This window comes from Elephas maximus, chromosome 2, assembly GCF_024166365.1.
Source record: "Elephas maximus indicus isolate mEleMax1 chromosome 2, mEleMax1 primary haplotype, whole genome shotgun sequence".
In the NCBI taxonomy this organism is placed as follows: domain Eukaryota; kingdom Metazoa; phylum Chordata; class Mammalia; order Proboscidea; family Elephantidae; genus Elephas; species Elephas maximus.
Genome location: NC_064820.1, coordinates 36,234,775 through 36,252,410, shown reverse-complemented (window position 1 = coordinate 36,252,410; position 17,636 = coordinate 36,234,775). Strand labels below are relative to the sequence as shown.

At 41.5% G+C, this 17,636-nt stretch overlaps 1 protein-coding gene across 3 annotated transcripts in view; it reads right to left on the bottom strand.

The window, feature by feature from the left end:
• Positions 1 to 4,183, bottom strand: part of CDH6 (cadherin 6) — a 152,320-nt gene extending 148,137 nt beyond the window's left edge. For 2 of the 3 annotated variants that reach the window (XM_049861640.1, XM_049861659.1), the window contains exon 1: positions 3,996 to 4,183. The gene's annotated coding sequence lies outside the window, so the exon portion shown is untranslated. The other variant, XM_049861650.1, reaches the window with a different exon arrangement.
• Positions 4,184 to 17,636: the final 13,453 nt, after the last annotated feature.

Sequence of the window (17,636 nt, the reverse complement as noted above, 5' to 3'; positions counted from 1 at the left end):
TCGACCAAAATACATGACTGTTTAGAATCAGGAAAGTGCCTCAACTTCTCATTCGCTTTCAAAAGAAAAGAAAAAAAAAAATCCCAATGGAGAAAAAAAGAGAAGAAAATTAAAGAAGGAAAAGAAAAGCAAACCAACCCAAGCCCTCCGTTTCTATATATCTTTGCTAATATTATTGGACCAGTGGCACAGACAAGACAACTGGGGATATTCCCTTGGGGTATCTGTGTGTGTGTGGGTGGGTGGGTGTGGGTGTGGGTGGGTGAGAGAGAAAGAGAGAGAGAGAGAAAAAGTTCTAACTTTCTTCTTTCAGCAATTTCCTCGTTCGCATAGTGTTATCCAGTCTTCGTATTTAGAATCATTCTTCAGGAAAAATTTAAAGCTGAGAAGGATTGATTATCTACGTTTTTGCCTTTTTGTGAGGCAAATAAAGTCAGCTCAGTAGACACCCCCTAGGCTGCAAACACTGCGAGAAAATGCAATTCAGACTGAGTCACTGCTCATTATTCTCATAAGCGAGACCCTAATTCTGATGGGCCCCAAAGAATGTGCTGCCGTGACTAAGCAAGTGGCACAAGGCAACTGGCTTCTGCTGGATGTTATCTCATTTGGAACACATTTCAAACTTTGGAAGAGATTTTTAAATTGGACGTTGAAACCTGGCAACTGTCAGCAGAAGAGGCTGATTCACCACGCAGAACTTATCTTACGCCAAGTTCCAGGCAGAGTTTTCTAAGGAATAAGTTACCTAAAATGTGTTGTGATACATCAAAGAGAGAAAGAAAAAAACTCACAGAATAAGGGGGACACATGCATCTATACATCTTTTGGGTTTTTAATGTATGCTTTTTTTTTTTTTTTTTTTTAACGTGCATAGGAACTTCTGGAAAGTCCATGTATCTTTGAAAGGATAATTACATTTTTTCTACAAATATTTCTTCAGTGTTGGGGGTTTTTCATGTGGAACTTTTTGAGTCATAACTATAATGTTATCACGTTATTGAGTAAATCAGAGTTAAGGAGGTACACTCTTGGCAAGGTCAGAAATAAGAAAATCTTACTTTAAAATGGTGGTGAATTCTTCATTAATTGACCATTGCTTTTATTGGGAATTATAGAAAAGTTACCAAAAGTGTAGACACCCAGAAAACCATGCAAACGCTCTCAAATTCCTAAAATACAAGAGCCGCAGAAAAGATAACAATGATAATGATATTGACCTGGCACCAATGTCAAGACAGTGCTTGGAGAACACTGACTTGTCGATAGAGAAAAACCTGTTAAGCACGTATTATCTTAGATAACAAACTCCAAGATGCGACTGAACTACAGGAAGAAATGCATGGAGTGACCCACTAGAGGTCCCTTCCAACTAAAAAAAGTTTAGAGAGTTCAAAGGATGCAGTCTTAGTAAGTGAACATTCACGATTGCAAAGCAACTAGAGGCCAGAAGGAGGGACTGTACATTTCACTGCCTTAGGAAGATATGTGTTTTTATTCAGAATGTTTGTTCACATTTTCTCTCTTTTTTAATCACTGTGTGGCACAGTCACTCACTCAGCCCTAATTAGATATTTAGAACTTGTTGTTCCAGCTTATTGGTACGTTTGCACTGAAGAACTGTCATTTGATGCTCTGTGCCCGTAGTTGTGATTTGCAGAAATGTTAGCTGTTTCAAGCATCTCGGAGCAGTATTTTGTAAGATAAATTTTTTTTCTTAAAAAAGGAAGCAGGCCTGAGAGTAAGTTGTAACTTGATAGAAGTGGTGGGTGGAGGAAGGAAGGTACACGGTTCGGATAGTGGGCAACTTGGGTAGAAAATGATTTTGTGTCTGTATATTATCTTGGCAGAGTTAACACTGAGAAATGTAATTGCCATAAACTGGTGTAAAACCTAGGTTGAAAGGAAAAGTCCCTATAGAGACACCAACTTGTTACTTCCTTACAATGGCGGCAAAAGAGAATCGTGGAGAAGTACGGTAAAACTGAACCCTTGCCATTTTCCTTTAAAGATGTACTGCTTCATCTTACATTTTTCTGAAGAAATTACTTACGTCCTCTGCTTCCAAAGCATGGCACAAACCATCAAAACAGGTGGCAAAAGATCTGCCTTTTCATGTCCCCCAATACCTTCTTAATCAGCATCCCACAAAGGGCAAGGGGGGACAAGATACAATCCTGTGTGCTTTTATTTCCCAGTACATTTTTGGATTTCTTTGAAGTTTCTGAGCTTTGGATTGAAAATGTGGCCTCTGGCATAAACTTCACCCTCCTACTTATGACATAATGAAGACATCTGCTTGATCATATTCCCTTTCTTCATACAACTTGTTGTCCAGGTCTCTAACCTAGCAAGCCCAGAGCCACATAAGTGTTATTACACAAAGCTAAAGTGGAAGAGATTTTTTTTTCCTCCCAAAGTAAAAGCCGAAGGGTTTTCTTTTTCAGGTAAAGTCATTAGCAAGAAAAGAAATGGAATAAGCAACTGGCAGCCACAATTTATGGAAGCGTATCTGTTATTAATTCTCAGGAGAACTATGTATTAACTAGGTCTGTCCCCACGTGCCTTTTCCAACACACAGAGGCGTTCTGCACTCTCTGTGTAATAACACCCCGAAAGCCCATCCTGTACATGTGCACCCCTGCAGGGCAGCCATCTCCGTGCACACCAGCCACGCCAGCAACATTCTGGCGTGAAAAGACTCTTCTTTCCCACATTCTGTGCTTCGGTAAGTGACAGTGCAGCTTGGCCTGGTTGTGGGATTTAGCCTTAGCATTCGCACGCGCCTCTATATGTGACTATCACAATTAACAGCACTTCACCCCCCCCCCCCAAAAAAAAAAAGAGAGAGAGAAGGAGACTTCTTGCTATCCAGATGATTTAACTTCTTGGTTCTTGAAAGTTCTCAGTAGTTAACTCAAGAGAAAAGCCCCTGGCACTGACAGAGACCTGCCTTTAACTCCCCATAAAATATGGATTTTCTTGCAGCAATGACAACACTTCTCAGCCCGCGCTGACCTCGCCAGCATCTCCCACCTCCTCTGGTAACTCTGGGCTGAAGAACACCTAACTATAGAAGAAGTAAACCCAGCTCTACCAATGCTGCAGAACACAACATTGCCAAGTCCCCTTTGATTGAATTCCGGGATTAGCGCATTGGGGGCTCCACCTTTCCTTCGTCCGACACTTAAACCCAGGCGCACTGGGTCTGCCCTCCAGCCGTCCGCGGGCGGTGACATCCCCCAGATTCGTGCCAGCAGTGGAAGAGCGCGAGCGGGCTGCGGCTCCGATATGACTTTTCCCTGAACAGTGTGCTCCATTTTCGGAGCCCAATGTTGGAGTTTCCTTGCAACCTAAGCAATTCTGTCCTACATGAGCCGGCGGGCGTTGCCCCAAATGTGCAAGCTAACAGTTCTCTTTAGCTCCTTCTCTGGGCCAAACCATTTCTTTGGCTTAAGTTTTCTTTTTTGGGTGCATGCAAGAGTTTTCAAGCTACCCGATTTTCCACTTTCCCTGTAAAGCCAAGGAATGTAACTCAGCCAAAAAAAATCAAGGCACAGACTCATGTGATACGGGCAGGTGGGGAGGAATCCAGCCCCAAACGGCTCCTGTGGTCCTGCACGCACCAGCGCCCTTGGTAACTGACAGCAACTTTGCAAATGCCGGAGCTCCGGCGGCACCGAGGAATGTAGCGGGCTCCTGCTCGGCGGCCCCGGGACCCGTCCCCTACCCAGCCCCGCGGGGTCGGTCTTACCGGAGGCAGTGGAGCGGCGCCTGGGCTTCCCGGGAAACAGCGCCCGCCGTGGGCAGCGGCAGCAGCGCCCCCAGCGCGCCCGCCCGGCCCGGGCTCGTCGGCTGAGCATCCCTCCTAAGTCGGGCGCGCGGCACCCACCCGGCGCAGAGGGCTCTCGCTCTGATTGGCTTCCATTAACGCTCGGACTGAGAACAAAAAGGCATGCACACCCGCCACCGGCGCCCACAGAGACCGAACCCACCTCTGCTCGCCTTTCTGCGCCCGGGAGCCCCTGCGACCCGCCCAGGCTGCTCGCGCCTCCGCCACTGCCGCCGTGGTCGCCGGGTCCGCTGTTCCTGCTGCCGCGGCTGCAATTGCAGCTCTCGGGATGGGAAGGTTACGGGCTCCGGAGAGCTGGCTCTTGTGGGCACACACTGATTTGCAAGTGAATGAAGTGGGAGGGAGCAAAGAGAGGAGGACTTTGTTAAAGAGGCCCAGTGCCTGCCCCCGCCCGCCCCCTCCCCTTGACAGAATGACTCCCTGTGTTTGAAGTCCTGAGCGATTCGCTCCCTGGAATACTCCCTCAGCCCCAGGCTTTCCTTGCTTTTTCTTTCTTATTTTTCAGGGGGTTAAGACATACTCAGAACTTGTGTGACCGACTCCGTCTGTTCCCTTCTTGATATTATCAAGACGCATCTTGTGCTATTCTCAGCAACGCTCGGATGTTCTTTTTTCACTAACCAAGAGATTACAATTCCTATGGACACAGAACATCGTTGCGCTATCAGCTGGCTAGCTTCGTGTTCTAGCCCGCATAGCATGCATACATAGAAAAGAGACCTGGTCTCCTGAGACAACAATACCGATGGCTTTGCTTTACAACGTAAACAGGCATTCTCCAGGTGTGAGCAGACAGATTCACACGTCTTTCCTTCTCTCCTTCCAAGAAAACATGATTTTACATAGCCTCATGATCTCTGTTAGTCTTGCGGAGTAACCCCAGGATGTCGTAGCATGCAGCCGTGCTTCCCAGGGCTTGCAGAAATACTCAGAATCCCAACCCTCCAGGCTTGTCAATGTCTTACGGCTGATTCCATCTTTTTTTTAAATGAGTTAATGCAAGAATACAAGACTTGCAGAACAGAGGTGTATGGTGACATTCAAGGTCCGCTTAACGTTTTGAAATTTTTCAGAAAGTTACCCAAGTAGGATAACCTCCAAATTAAACTCTTTGGTACACATAGCTGTTTGAATAGCTATAATTACAGCAACAAATAAGTTATTCCTAATAGAAAAAAAAAATTTTTTTTTAATAGGAAGGAACTAAGCCACAAAAATCTTAAACATGCCAAAATGTTATTAACTGAGAGTAATGATTTTCTACATAAGAGATGCAGACATGATGGAGCCAGGCACAGTTGGATTAGGAAAATTAAATCTAATTACCAGAGTGACTGCACCCAGGGTCAGTAGCATCCGAAACCAGCTGTTTGCCTCTGCAGCAAATTCTCAGGGAGATTCCCACTGCATGGTGCTCTAAAAAAAACTCCAGGCTGCTTGGCCCCTGAGTGGTTAAACTCCACATTCCCTAGTTGGAGTGTGGTCTCATTTCCAACTGAGTTTTTACTAGAAAACCTTTTGTTTCCCCAATAGCAGCTCAGGCATTTAAATAAAGCCAAAATCAAAGTATTTCCACTAGGCAGTCAGTACTTCAAAGAAGTGTGCGTGGATATGGTTTTAGCACAGATGTGCCACACATGCAAAATGGAAAGACTTTGAGTTTCTTAGTTGAAAAGACCTTCCCCTAATGAGTTGCCACCATTTTTTTTTTTAAAGAGGCTAAACATTTATTTTCTGTTCATACAGCTATTTCAACTCTTACAGAGAAAGGATACAAAAGAAAGCTGCTTCTGATGTGCTATAGTACGTTCCTCAGATTATGATATTCTTACACATTTAATTTGAAATACTAACTCCTTATGTTTGTATAGTCCTTTACTGCTTGCAAAGCACTTTCATGGACTATTGTATTTAATTTTTCTTCCAATATGAGTTGTGATTTCCCCCTTTTAGGACAGAGAAAACAGATTGAGGAAAAGACAGCAGAGGTTAAATAACATGTCTAAGACAACCTATCTGGTAAGTAGAAGAGAAAAAAATATGACTCACAAAACTGTGCTCAGGTGTGTATGTGTACATACAGACCCACATATTATAGTATATGCATGTAAACGTGTGCATATATTGATACATTAATAAATGCATGCACACCTAATATATAAGCATGCCAATAAATATGTCATGTTTTAGGACAACTTTTAGCAGAAAGATGTGCAAAGAGACTTACCTCTCTGGTAAAAGTGAGATGATAGTGAAGTTGATGTCTACCTGCTGAATCAGTTAGCATCTCACAAAGGAAATCTCTAATTGTTTGCAATTAAGCCACATATCAAAGGTGATTAACACAACTATTTTTTATTAAAACTGTATAAGCAATGAATTTGCTTCTGAACAGTGCCAGTGGCAGCATCAAGTTATATAAAGGACTGCACCTTTGTGCTGGAGTCCTTGGGTGGTTCAAATGTTTAATGTGTTGGCTGCTAACTGAAAGGTTGGAGGTTTGAATCTACCCAGATGTGCCTCAGAAACTAGATCTGGTGAAGCCACTTCTGAAAAAATTAGCCATTTAAAACCCTATGGAGCAAACAACAAAAAGACAACCCAATCATAAAATGGGCAGAGGACTTGAATAGACATTTCACCAAAGAGGACGTTCAAGTGGCCACCAAACACATGAAAAGATGCTCAGCACCACTAGACATCAGAGAGATGCAAATCAAAACAAAAATGAGATACCATTTCATTTCCACTAGGATGGCTAAGATCAAACAAACAAACAAAAAACCTGCAGAAAATAACAAATATTGGCAAGGATATGGGAAAATTGGAAACCTTACCCATTGCTTGTGGGAATGCAAAATGGTACAGCCATGGTGGAAAAGAGTGTAGTGATTCCTCAAAGCAGTAAAAATAGAACTACCATATGACCTAGCAATTCCACTTCTAGATATATACCCAAAAGGCTGGAAAGCAGAGACTCAAATAAAGACTTGTACACCAATGTTCATTACAGCACTACTCACAATAGCCAACAGGTGGAAACAATGTAAATGTCCATCAACACATGAATGGACAAACAAAACGCGGTACATATGTAAAATGGAATACTATCAGCCAGTAGGAGAAATGAAGTCTTGATAGATGCTACAACTTGGAGGGAACTGGAAGACATGCTGAGTGAAATAAGTCAATCATGAAAAGACAAATGTTGTATGGCCTCACTTATATGGTAAGACAAGAAAAGGCAAATGTATAGAGAATAAAGTTTATTAGTGGTTATCAGGGGTGGAAGGGAGGGGGAAAGAGAGGAGTAACGATGATGGAAAAATCACATTGATTAAGAGTAGGGATGCAAAGCTGATAATTGTTATTTCTGTCAATAAGTTTCACACCTGTAAAAAGTGGAATTGGCAAAAGTTGTGTGATAGATAGATTTACAATAATGACAAAAAAAAAAAAAAAAAAGAGTAGCTGCTGAGGCTGCTTATGTACAACCAAAACCTCATGGGATTTGGTTTCTTGGCCTGGAGGTTTAGGGTCCTGTTTCATGGGACATGCCAGTTAATTGGTCTAATAATGTGTTTATTGCTTCCCTTCTACCTTCTAGTTTGTTGTGTAGTGCCTGGGGTCTCAAAAGCCTGCAGATGGCCATCCAAGGCACAACAGGTGGTCTCTATTCGCCTGAAACAACAGAGGAAGGAGGAGCATCAGGGATAAAAGGAGGATATGGAATGTGTTGGTAATGATTTCCATGAACAACTGCCTCCTTTCCCATGAGATCAGAAGAACTGGATGGTGTCAGGCTACTATTACTGAACATGTTGATCAAAGATTCCATAGCAGAATCCTGATCAAAAAGGGGAGAATGCAGAACAGAATTTCAAATTCTCATGGACTCCAGACTTCCTGGAGCCATGAAGGTTGGAAGAACCCTTGAAACTATTGCCTGGATATAACCTTTAAACCTTAAACTGAAAACATCGCCTGAAGTCTTCTTTAAACAAAATAATTGTTTAGCTTAAAACCAAAAAAAGTCTGTCCTTATTCATCACAGCAAAAAGGTGGAATCAACCTAAGTGCCCATCAACAGATGAATGGATTAACAAACTGTGGTACATACACACAATGGAATACTATACAGTGTTAAAGAATAATGACAAATCCGTGAAACATCTCACAACATGGATGAATTTGGAGGACATTATACTAAGTGAAATCAGTCAATCACAAAAGGACAAATATTGTATGAGACCGCTATTATACAATAACAATCAAAGGTTTACGAATAGAAAAAAAAAATTCTTTGATGGTGACAAGGGATGGGAGGGGGAGGGATGGAAAATTACAAAATAGACAGTAGACATGTGTTGATATTGGTGAAGGGAAAGGTGATACATAACATGGGAAAAGTCAGTACAACATGACCAAGGCAAGAGAGGAGAATGAGAGGAACGCAGGAATAAAGGGCAACTACAGTAACTACTATAGCATAGACAATCCTGCAACAAAAGTATTAACAACAATAATTTGTTTCTCTTTCCCTGGAGAAGGACATCATGCTTGGTAAAGTAGAGGGTGAGCAAAGAAGAGGAAGACCCTCAATGAGATGGATTGACACAGTGGCTGCAACAATGGGCTTAAACATAACAAGGATTGTGAGAATGGTGCAGGATTGGGCAGTGTTTCGTTCTGTTGCACTTAGGGTTGGTATGAGTCAGAACTGACTCAGTGGCACCTAACAACAATAGTTAACAAATGGATACATAGATAGATATACCAAGAGTTGTGGGAGGGTGCAAGGGAGCCCACCCATGAGCAGATACAGTTTGGCGGTGGATATTTCTAAATACATGACTGCAGGGGCTCCTCATATATTAATATAGACAATAGAGCACACAAATGGCATAGTCAGAGAAACCTCTTAGATATAACCAGGCACCTCATGGGATGAAGTTCCTAGGCTCCAAAGCAAAAAAACGTAGACTTGGGGCCCTTTACATCAATTGGCACAATGTAGTTCACGAAGACAATGTTCTACACCCTACTTTGGTGAGTTGCACCTGGGGTCTTGAAAGCTTGTCAGCGAACATCTAAGATACAACTCTTGGTCTCTTCCAGTCTGGAGCAAAGGAGAGTGAAAAACCCCAAAGACTCAAGGGAGCAAATGAGTCCAAAGGGCTAGGAACCACAAATTACATGACACCCAGAACAGAAGAACTAGGTGGTGCCCGGCCACCACCACTGACCACTCTGACCAGAATCACAAGAGAGAGTCCCGGACAGAGCGGGAGAAAAATGTAGAACAAAAAATAAAATTCACAAAGTAAAACAGTTTTACTGGTCTGACAGAGACTGGAGGAACTCCTAAGACTATGGCCCTAAATACCCTTCTGACTTGGAACTGAAGCCATTCCCAGAGACTACCTTCCAGGCAAACAATAGGCAAGCTCAGGAAATAAACAGTAACACCTGAGAGGAACGTGTTCCTTAGAATGATCATTTATACAAGATCAAAAGGGCAATATTTGCTTTCAAAAGGGCAATATTTGCTCAAAAGCAAAGATGAGAAGGCAGGAAGGGGTAGAAAGTCTGGAAGAAATGAAATGGGGAGCCCAGGGCGGAAATGAGAAGAGTGCTGACACATTGTGGGGAATGAAGCCAAGGCCATGAAACACTTTATGTCCAAACTATTGAACGGGAATCTAATTTGCTCTGTAAACTTTCACCTAATGCACAAAAAAAAAAAAAAAAAAAAAAAAGTCTGCCTTGAGCATTATGCTCTTTTTAGAACTATCCACACGGGATCACAATGACCGCGTAACTTGAAAGATTAGATAGGAAGCTTAGTGAGCAGAGAATTTATTTTAATGGGGGAGGAACAACTCAGTAAATGAGGGTGAGAATGGTTACAGAACTTGAAGAATGTAGTCAGTGTCACTAAATGGCACATGTAGAAGCTGTTCAATTGGTGTATGTTTTGCTGTGTATATTCTCAACAACGACAGCAGCAAACCCTATGGAGCACAACTCTGACACACAGGAGGTTGCCATGAGTCAGAACTGACTTGATGGCAACTGGTACTTTTATGTTAAAACGGGCTTTACGTGATTTTCGAGGATTTCTAGCAACATTTACCATAATAATCATTCATTTCAGTTACACAATTGATGGAAATATCCAGCATTCTTTTACCCTCATTTCAAAGTACTGAGAGTTACTAAGGTTAAACGGTTATCTGGTGTCACCTAAGTACCGTTTCCAGTTCATTCTCTGGCACACCAAAACATGTTGGGTGAGTTAGCGTTTTTTGGTGGCAAGTAACAGAAGCTAATGAGAGATAGTTAAACAAATGAGGGGGGTCTTCATTATTATGGCATGAGGTTTTCTGATGAAACTCAAGTGTGGAAATTCTGCAGGCCTCCGGAAAGGCCTGGACGCAAGGCAGTGAGAAGCCACCAGCACTCGGACTTTAGCGCTGGTTTTCTCTCCTCACTGTCCTCTTTTGTCTCTCTGCACTCTGGCTTCTTCTGCCCTTCTATCCACTTTGCAGAGGGCACCACCCACAGTTCTGGAGCTCACCACTTGGAAAGGCAGTAAGCTTCTCTTTCCGCTCCATGACCACTTTCTCGGGAAAGCAGCTCTGGCCATGGTTCAGTCAGGCGCCCCCCCTCACTGGACCAATCACCTGGGGCTGGGGTGGGGCTGGGGCTGGAGAGGGAGGAGTTAATGGGGCCACAGTACATTCTGGCTTCCCCAGGAACAAATGAAAGCAAACAGTTGGCGGGTGTCTTCGTGAACTGTGAAAACACTATCAAGAGCGGTGCATTCTACATATTCTCTTGTTTTGTTTGGTAGTTTGGTATGGCTGAAACATCTCATCCTTCTTCAGGCGACTTCATGATTTTGTATGCTTCAGTCAAAATAACTTGTAAAAAAAACCCAAAAAACCAAACCCATTGCCGAGGAGTTGATTCCAACTCATAAATTACTTGTACGCTCTCGTTTTCAAGCTTGCAAAGTTTCCACTTAAAAAAAAAAAAAAGAAAAACTCCTTCATAGACCATTACTGGAGATATTAATTTTGATGAGAGATTTTTCAACTTCCACTAAATCTCTCTTCAGATGATTAAGAGGCTATCTTATCCTTAAAATAGGGATGTGTATAAATAAATAAGTTCCCTGGCTTTCTTTTCAATAATATACATCTGTATGCAATAACTATCTGATAAAAACATTTTTTATGATTATCAACAATCATTCTTGATTAGAAGAAAAGAGTTCACTTTTAAGACCTATGCTTAATTAAGAATCTTGGCATTGGGGGGTTTTGATCCAACCAATCCAAATCTTCCACCTAAAACTCACCCTGAATGTGTTGCTACCGGAAAAAGTCAACCCATTACTGGGCTTATTAATCATCATGGCGTATTCAAGTGAAGAGATTTCATCAAAGGATGAATGCCCATCTCCCACCTCTGCCCTGTGGTGTCTCCCCAGAATGCGAGCTTCTAGACACACGTGTGTGTGCACACACACGCAAACACACACACACCAGTGTTTAAGGTGGAAAAATGCTGTAACTGCTCTGGGTGTTATCGAACTGAAACAAAGGAGACAGGAAACCTCAATGGAATTCTCCTTTTGTGAAAGCCTAGACATCTCAATAGATGCTAAAATAAATTCACACAAACTTCCTAACACTGGGAGCATTTCCAATCCCGTATTTAAAGTGGGTCGGTTCCCAGGATGCATTAAGACATTTCCTTCTTGATCGTTATATTTGACTCATCACTATAGGTAGATGGCGATGGCTGGGAGATTTCAGTGAGATAAACGCAGAGCAGCACAATCTTGTTGACCTACACAGGATGTCTTAGTACTCTGGGCATTTCAGGGTAGCTAGAGTGAACTTTAATTTTGCTGGATTATTTTTACATTTTATTCACTGGCTGGTGCTAGAATATAAATTTCCTCTGATCAGATACATACAAGTAAAATTCGGTAGCCTAAGAATCAAAATTGTAATTTAGCAATGAAGGGGTATGGCCTGTTTAGAAGAACTGGTTCCATTAAAAGTGATGTATATCAGTATAATCTCCTAAATACCTAAAGTGGCCTAGATATAGCAGAAAATCCTATACTTGCATTCAGAGGAAAAAATAATTCTCCCCTCCTACCAACCTTACTCCTAATTTGGAAGTACTTGATGGGAATAGTGGCAGGCGAGAATGGGAAAGACAATATGATAGTATATGTTCAAAAATATTTTGGGATTTTATAGATTGTGAGAGCATAAAAATTTCAGTGTATCACGGCTGTTGAAAAGAAGATAAAGACAAAGAGAAAAAGAAAGAAAGAAACAAGACTATCCTAATGTTATCCTCTGTGTAGGTGTAAGTATTCTCTTTAGAATACGCCAGACCTCACCCTAGAATCCTTTGTTCCTCTTTGGGTTTGGGTATCACCTGTTAAATACCCTTTGCTCTTTTTGCTTCTTTTCTTGTATTTCCATTTGTAAAACACCTATACCACTTTAGCTAGACCCCACTATTTACACTTTCCTTTTCCTCTGCTAGACTGTTGTTGTTGTTAGGTGCTGTTCAGTCAGTTCCGACTCATAGCGACCCTATGTACAACAGAACGAAACACTGCCCGGTCCTGCACCATCCGCACAATAGTTGCTATGCTTGAGCCCATTGTTGCAGCCACCATGTCAATCCATTTTGTTGAGGGTCTTCCTCTTTTTTGCTGACCCTCTACTTTACCAAGTGTGGTGTATTTCTCCAGGGGCTCATCCCTCCTGATAACATGACCAAAGTATGTGAGATATAGTCTCACCATCCTTGCTTCTAAGGATCATTCTGGCTGTACTTCTTCCAAGACAGATTTTTCATTCTTTTGGCAGTCCATGGTATATTCAATATTCTCCACCAGCACCATAATTCAAAGGTGTCAATTATAGACTATACTAGACTGTATATCCATTGAATTATTGAAGGTAGAGTATTTGTTTTGGTCATCATTTTGTCCCTGGTGCTTGAAAAGTGCTTGGTGTTTGCATGGACGAATAAGTGGAGATTCAGATAAACTAGAATGAATTCAGAAGGCAGTAGAAACTGGAGATGGCTCATAGCCAAATAATAAGGGTGGCAAAGAGAAGATTCAAGTTGGTCATGAGCACTCTTCAAATATTTGAACTGTCATATAGAAGAAAATTAGACTGATTTTTAATATTTTTCTTTTTTTAATATGGTAGAAGCTTCAACTAGGATCAATTGGCAAAGTCACTAGATCTTGCATTTTGTTGATTCTAAAGCATCCATGTTTTCATATTTTAATATCTCAGAAATCTTAATACCTCTTACAATGGATGTGATAAGAAAGCATCTTGTAATAATATAATTGGCAGTCTTCTTTCTTACCAAAACCCATTGCTGTCTAGTCAATTCTGACTCATAGTGACCCTGTAGGACAGAGTAGAACTGCCCTCATAGGGTTTCCAAAGAGTGGCTAATGGATTCACACTGCCAACCTTTTGGTTAGCAGCTGTAGCTGTTAACCACTGCACCACCAGGACTCTTCTTTCTTAGTAACACATAAAATAATGATACAATTTACTACCATTGACATCAAAGACCTGATGACATGCAGATGGTAATTTCAACTCAACATACGGGAGAATTTTCAAACTATTAGTACTGTTCAGGATGAAAGGTGCCAACAGCTTCAGGATAGAAATAGTCCCATCCCTGAAGACTTTCAATCACAGACCAGACACTTGCTATAAATGAGCGCCAGCATCAGATATGGGATGGAACGAACTTTTTACATCTTCACCAAACTTGAGGTTCCAAATTTTAGTCCAATTGTCTTATTTTTGCAGATGAGGAAATAAGGCTCAGAGGCAGAGACTGGGCCATTCGTGCCTCCTACTGCCAGGGTCACTATGAGTCGATATCAACTTGACAGCAACGGGTTCGGTTTTTTTTTTTTTGGTACTGCCAGTCTCAAACTACTTTCATTTACTGTTTTTCCTTGTTTTCTCTTCTGTTCAAAATATGGAAATGGAGAAATGGGTACAACCAATATTTTGAGAAGAACAATGTTGTTGTTGTTAGGTGCCAGTGAGTCGGCTCCGACTCATAGCGACCTTATGTACGGCAGAACGAAACACTACCTGGGTCTGGATCATTCTCACAGTCTTTGCTGTGTTTGAGCCCATTCTTGCAGCCACTGTGCCAATCCATTTTGTTGAGGGTAGTCCTCTTTTACGTTGATGCTCTGATTTACCAAGCATGATGTCCTTTTCTATCGATTGGTCCTTTCTAATGCTGTGTCCAAAGTAAGTAAGCTGAAGTTTTGCCATCCTTGCTCCTAAGGAGAATTCTGATTGTACTGTAAAACTTGTGAAAGCTGGAAGCTGTGTAAGATGGAAACCTGTCAGAGAAGGAAAATTCAAATATTTTCCACTAAAACAAGTGATAGAAAAGTGGTAAGACTGCACCCTAGGAAAGGTGGAAAACTTGTGAGAACCGAAAAAACAAGCAGTCCCGTTGAGTTCCGGCTCTCACAGCTTTCACTGTATTTCTCCTAAGACTGATTTGTTTGTTCTTCTGGCAGTCAACAGTATTCAATATTCTTTGCCAACACCACAATTTGTTAGGAAATGAATACAGTAGCAACACTTACTGAACACTTATTATATGCCAGGCAATGCGTTCAAAGTGTTTGTTTATATGACTTCTTTTGATTCTCTGAGCAAATCTTTGAAGTATTCATTCTTTTCACATTCCTCTTACAGATCAGGCAATGAACAGTTAGAGTCTAAGCGCCAAGCCGAGGTCACACTGCTGGCTGGTAGCAGAGTGGACCTTTGAAGCCAGGCACTTACACTTAGGAGAGGAGCCTGCTCTTACCCACCAACTCTATCGCTGCTCCTTGCTAATAGCCTCTTTTATATAACGCTTTTTGGTTTATTAAATGCTTTATGTTCATTACTGCTTTGTGTCTTCACCACAGCCCTCTACAGCAGAGAGTGCGTATATTATTGGCCTTTGTGTTTTCAGGCAGCGCAGGTAAAGCTCCGAGGAGTTAAGAGTCCTGAGCAAAGATCTACAGTCTGAAGTTTGACAGAATGTATTTTAGAAACAACAGTATTTTAACTTCGACTTTTAGAATCAGAATATGGGGAGGGTATGAAAATTTCTACTTCCCGAGCTCTTGGTTTTGAGAAGCTTATAATTATAGTCTAGTTGTCTCTAACTTAAAAAAGAAGACCCTAAAATTCTCAGAAAACTTGGAACTTCGAAGTTTTGAACGCCAACAATAATCACACCATTTTGTGGCTATTACAGGTCAGAAACCACCAAGCAAACCAAACCAGACTATGGAGAGTGGAACAGGTCCACAGGATTTTCTTGGCAGAAATAGATCACCAGGCCTTTCTTCAGTGGCACTTCTGGGTGGGTTCAAATTGCCAACCTTTAGGTTAGTAGCCAAGAGCAAATCGTTTGTGCCACTGAAGGACATAGTCACACCATTTATTGAGTGCCTATCACGTGCCAGGGAACCACAGTCAATGCTCTATATGTTACCTTGTTGGAGTCCTATGATGATTTTCCAAAGTCAATATTCATCCATTTTATATACGAGGAGCATATACCTCAGAGAGATTAAATAACTTGCCCAAAGTCACACAGCCATCAAGAATCTTAAATATGATTTGAACTCAGTATACTTAATGAAGTTCAAAATATCACATTTGTTTGGAATGTGGTTAGATTTTTTGACTCTTAGAAATAAATATGACACAAGTTAGAATTAAACTCGTTGCTGTTGAGTCGATTCCAACTCACAGTGACCCTATAGGACAGAGTAGAACTGCTCTCTAGGGTTTCCAAGGAGCGGCTGGTGGATTCCAAAGGCCGACCTTAACTAGCTCGTAACCGCTAGGCCACCAGGGCTCCAAGCTATGATTGGCAGGAAGAAAAGCCTGTGGCTTTGTGTGGAAGTGAGGAGGTGTGGCAGCACGAGAGCAGAACCAAGTTTCTAACGGACTGCTGCTTATTTGGCTGGACTATGATCATTTCTTAGTGAAGAAAAAGGACAAAACAGGAGTCCCTGGGTGGTACAAATGGTTAATTCTTTCAGCTGCTAACCTGTTGCAGGTTCAAGTCCATCTAGAGGTGCCTTGGAAGAAAAGTCTGGTGGTCTATTTCCAGAAAATCACCAGTTGAAAACCCTTTGGAGCACAGTTCTACTCTGATACGCACGGGGTCACCTGAGTAGGAACTGACGATGGCGACTGCTTAAGGATCAAATACCCTACAGCACCACAAAATGGGGCAGTTATCCTGAGCCCAAAACAAAATCTAGTAAGTTTCACTTACTCTATTAGTGTTCCCATTTATGCCTCCCACCTGATCCCCTCAGTTTAGCCCTTTATTTTTTAAGATTCACTCCACTTTTTGTTAATTTTAATATGGTGTTATTCATTTAATAATGGGAAGAGAAAGAGGAACAAAGACTGCCTTTCCTCAATCCCCTTCAGCCCTTTCGAGAAGTTCCTAGAAAAAGGGGATGATCTTCTGAAAAAATTATGTGGTAGTTCAAAATTAAATTGATGATCTTTCTTCAAAGGGTTTCATTTTTGAGAACTGATGATACACATAAAATTAGACCAAGAAATAGTACGAGGTTGTATGCCCCAGCACTGGTTATTTTCCTTGTTGGTATTATTTTTATCTGCGACACTTTGTCCATGAGGGTTTTGAATAAGTACGTTCAAGTTATATTGTGTGTTTAAAGGTAGTCGTTTCATTTGTTATCTTTATGTGTGTATTTATTTACAAATGATGTAGACTTGATCTAAGTTTTATTGAAAAAAACATCATTTTTGCACTGAAAACTAGTAGATTCCTGAAGCGTATTTGTTTCCTGCTTATGTTTAGCAAGCTTAACTCCCCCATCCTCATCATATGCCACACCCCAACTCCTGCTCCCAGGTTTTCCCATGAAATTCTAAATGAGACAAAATGGTGGGATTTGTATTATTTGCATAAGTATCATGAGACTCCATTTAACTATGACATTCTAGTTTGATCCTTCATTAACTAGTCCTTCTTCCTCTCCCTTGTTCTCCCCTGCTTGGAGCGTCTAAAAAAAGCCAGTTTCCATTGAGTCATTTCCAACCCATGGTGACACCATGTGTGTCAAAGTAGAACTGCGTTGCACAGGGTTTTCAACGGCTGATTTTTTGGGAAGTATGTCTCCAGCTCCAACTTCCAACCTTTTGATTAGCAGTTGAGTGCGTTAACTGTTTACACCGTCCAGGGACTCCTGCAACATCTAGACTACTCAAAAAGAAAATAATTACGTGATTATGATACCAGCGGGAGGAAGTTATGGTGCGTCTTGCTAAATAATTTTTGGACACCTATCTTATTCTGTGGAAACCTTGGTGGAATAGTGGTTAAGTGCTATGGCTGTTAACCAAGAGGTCAGCAGTTCAAATCCACCAGGAGCTCCTTGGAAACTCTATGGTGCAGTCCTACTCTGTCCTATAGGGTCGCTAGGAGTCGGAATTGACTCAAGGGCAGTGGGTTTTCTTATTCTGCTAGCATTCATATGGACCATGATTACAAACATTCAGGGTTCTTGAAAATTGATTCAACGTTAAAAATACAGCACTCTTTTGCATTTCTAAATGAAAATCATTAGAAGAGGCTATTAAAAATGGCAAGAGAGTCCATAGCCTATTGGATGAGACACTTAAATTCAGAT